Genomic DNA, 4,349 nt, shown 5'->3' on the forward strand with positions numbered 1-4,349 from the left:
AGTTTTATATATATATATAATAAAAACAACAGCAATTTTGAACTGTGTTATTTTTCGGCTTACTTAACTGACTATAGTTTTTCATTGTTTGAAATTAACAAAGTAAAATTTCCTGAAATATCTGTTTTGTAACCATAAAAAATTCAAAGTGATTATCTTAGGTCAAAGTTGTTCAAAATCAAACTTTTATATACTTTTAGTTCACCCTTTCAGCATTCATATTCGCGCCCGTCCGCCAGTGTGTCAAACAATAATTACACGTAATTCACTCTAGATAGCAGCAATTCATAGAAGATGATATACAAAAGTGGCCATTTTACCAAAGGGGACCGTCTTACCTCATTTTCAACTACCCGAAGAATATCTGGTATTATGTGTTTGTTACTATAGAATCTCGATTTAAAAAAAACAAAACATTTTTAACTTATATTATTGAATAAGATGATCAAATGTTTTAATTTTTATTGTTATTTTTTTTTACACAAGTGACAATACTTAGTAAAGCGATTTAAAAAAAAATCAATTTAAGACTATGACTCCACAATCGTTTCATCGACATTAATTACGACTGTTAAATAATTTTAGAAACAAAGATATGTTTAACCTCCTTCTTAATGGTATTGTGTAATAGATGTGTGGCAGCATTCGTTACATTTAGTTCCAGTTGAAATAACTTGATTAAAAACCCTCTTTCATCCTTAACTGTAATTCATCATTAGCCATAGTAATAGTTTCAAAATAATGCTATTTCTTGGTTCTTTAAATTCATTTAATGCATGAATTTTTTTATTCTTGACTGTTCTGCCGATCTTAAACCAGTGTATTGTATAATTCCTTTTTCTAAGGTTCTAACTGTAGAATTTGTTGTTATGTATAGATTAAGTTTATATTTAAAAACATGCATAGCTTATAGTGTTAGATATGTATTACGAAACTCCCGCCTATTCTCCGAAGTTGTAGAAGATGCTCGAGAATAAGAATCAAACGTATATGTGTGTATGTAAACGCTTTAATCAGTATTGTTACGTAAGACTGAATTTTCTAGAAAACCTTCCCACGCCTATAAATATAACCAACGCGACGCGTCGAAGGGTGTGTCTATTAGTAGTTCACTATAATCAGTGTGCTAAAGCTTCGAAAGCTGTAACTGTGATTTTTATAACGCTTATCAATCGGAAAACTTAAGACACTTGACCAGGAATATTAATAAATTTTGAACATTACAAATCGTTTAAATTCAGTGGCTTCTCATCGGACATTAGCATTTTTACGAAAACATTACCTAACTTCAACTGATCAAAAATTCAGCGTGGGTGGCAAAGAACAATGCTAGCTAGCTTCCCGGCGAATCGTACCTACATCAACTCGTAATTAACTCGCTCATCGTGAACCCTCGATAAGATATCAAGGAGGTTTATAAATTCTGTTTATAAATCATTGTTTGTAAGTTTGTGAAACTTCTCTTTATAAATCATTGTTTGTAATAATTGTTATTGTAAATTGTATTGTTCTGTGTATATTAAAACGTATTTGTGTTAAAAACGAAAACGGTGTGTATCAATCTTGTTGGCAAATATCGTAAATTGACTAATATATCGGCTTATATTTAAACACTGAATCCAAAGTACAATTTAACTACTAAATTCAAATTATCATTTAACTCAATGTCAGATCATTTGAAATTCCAATACGTTACAAGAACCAGTAACAAAAGTCTGGAAAAACTAGAGGCACTTTAACAGTTAAAAAGAGCTAAAGATGTAATTATAACGAAACTAGACAGAAAGGTAAATATACTATTGAACAAAACAGAGTATCTTAATAAAATTCAAGAAATTTTAAAATATTATATCAAATCTAAGAAATTAGAGAAATATCCTACGAAAATAAAAAAAACAATTTATAAAACATGTGTAAAATTTAACGAAACAAAAGTTAATATTTGATAATAAACACAAATAGTAAGACCAATTATTTTAACAATGGTACATATAATCATGAGTTGAAAATGTTTTTTATGAAATATATTAAGTCATTAAATATTAATAAATTTAACATTTCAGCCATTATTGAAAAGAAATAAAAAAATAAATTTTGAAAATAGTGTTTTTATTGTTTTAGCTTCGATACTGAATCGTTATTCATAAATATAATATTCGATGAAACATTTGATTTAGTTGTTAATCTTTCTTTTAATAAGTAAAACAAAAATATATTATTTAAAGAATGTTTTGAAAGGTTACTGGACTCAGCAACAAAACAAATGCATTTAGTGTTTAACCAAAAGATATATAATCACATAAACAGAACTGTTATGTAATGTAGATAAGCATTAATACTGGCTAATATGTTATTTTATTATCATGAAAAATGTTGGATGAATAAGTGCTAGGAAAAATTTAAACCTATTATAAAAAACATGATGACAAGAGCAAAAACGTATTAAACGATTTTTTAGGTTATTTAAACAGTAAACATAAAAACGTAAGATTTACAGTAAAATAAAGAAGAATATAAACTACTATTTGTAGATGTATTGGGTAGAAATACAAATGGGATTTATAAAAGTGAAAAATACCATAAAAATACTTTTATAGGCTTATATTTATGTGATAATTAAGATACAGCTTATGAGATAAATAGCAACTTTACTGGTTAAATAAAAGAACTTAATAACGTCAAAAAATTCTTGATAAAAAAAATTAGGTTCCACGTAAAATTATACATAAAATTATGAAGGATTATTTGGACAAACAATGTGTTTATTTCTTTGCCATTTATAGGAACACAAGTTTTGAAACAAAAACTTGATTGAATACTTAGAAGGACACATCCACATGTTAGGTTAATGTTTATATTGAAACATGTGTGTAGAATTAAATATTTCTTCTTCGATGTGAAAGATAAAATACCAAAACTGATGAATTCTAAGATTATTTATCGATATAGAAGTAACTTCAGATGTGCAGGTTATACAATTCGAGCTTTAAAATCCAGAATTAGGGAACACGGTGATTTAAGATCGATAAAGCAGTCAAGTATTAAACAACATGGATTAAATTAATGTGATGAATCACCAGAATTATTTTGAAATTAGTGAGAACACTAATGATGTATTACAGTTAAAAATTTAAAAAGGGTATTTTACTAGATAAACCCAAACCGGAACTAATTGAAACTAATAGTGCTACACAACTATTTTTACTGCTATAAATGTTTCTACTTGTCATTCTTGTTTTGAGAGATATAATAGTGTCTTATATTTGAAATTTTATTGCATTTATAATAAAGTCCTAAATCTTTCACATCCCAATAGTGTTTTTCTTGTTTTGTGATAAATTATTTCACATACTTTTAATGTTGTTGTTCACTGTCTTTTTGTGTACAGTTATAGTGAAGGTAAAGTACTTTCAATTGCACTTAACTCGAAGTTTCTGTCCTTTTAATCCCAATCTGCAGACGCAGTCGAAGATTTCTTCTGCCTCATAATTCACACTTTAAGTTTCGCATCGTTTCGGCAGATTTGTTAAGCAGGCATAGTATATTGAATCTACGTGAGTTGCCAACGTTACAAACAAAGCCAGTGCTGTATTTTATCGAAATATTTTTTCTCTGTGCTCTCAATGCCCCCTAGTGGCTTAGCGTTAATTCTGATGGTTTATAACTCTACAAACAGGGTTTCGATACCCGTGGGCACAGCAGCGATTGCTCATTGTGTAGCTTTGTGCTTAAGAACAAACAAACAAACTGTGCCCTCAAAATAAATAGCTTGAAACATACTGACTCTAACTAGTTTGTTTCTCTGTTTTGATTTTCTATAATACACTTAGAAGATTAAGTTATGCACGTTAAAATTACTTAGTGCGTGAGTATTAGGTCATATGTTTTAATTCTTTGAATTTTATCATTCAGAAAGTTTAATATGTATCAAAACTGTGCAATCCAATGTGAAGAATTTTAACATGTGACGTAACAGTTTATCTCATCTAACATGGTGGTTGAAAACAAAATTTCACAGCTTCATTTATTTTATAATTTCATTTAATACGTCTTTGTTTATGTAAAATATGAAATAATATTTCATTTTAAGGTAGCACGCACAGGTACACAATGTTGCAATGCAAAATATTATGAATTCTGCAATGACATCATAATATGACTTACTGAGTGGGAACCAAAAGTATTAATCTCCAGTAAAAGTCAGTAATATTCATACTTAGGTATATATATATATCGGCCCGACATGGCCAGGTGGTTAGGGCGCTCGACTCGCAATCTGAGAGTCGCGGATTTTCGAATCCCCGTCCCACCAAACATGCTCGCCCTTTTACCCGTGGGGACGTTATAAT

Source organism: Limulus polyphemus, unplaced genomic scaffold (assembly GCF_000517525.1).
Source record: "Limulus polyphemus unplaced genomic scaffold, Limulus_polyphemus-2.1.2 Scaffold465, whole genome shotgun sequence".
NCBI classification, from domain to species: domain Eukaryota; kingdom Metazoa; phylum Arthropoda; class Merostomata; order Xiphosura; family Limulidae; genus Limulus; species Limulus polyphemus.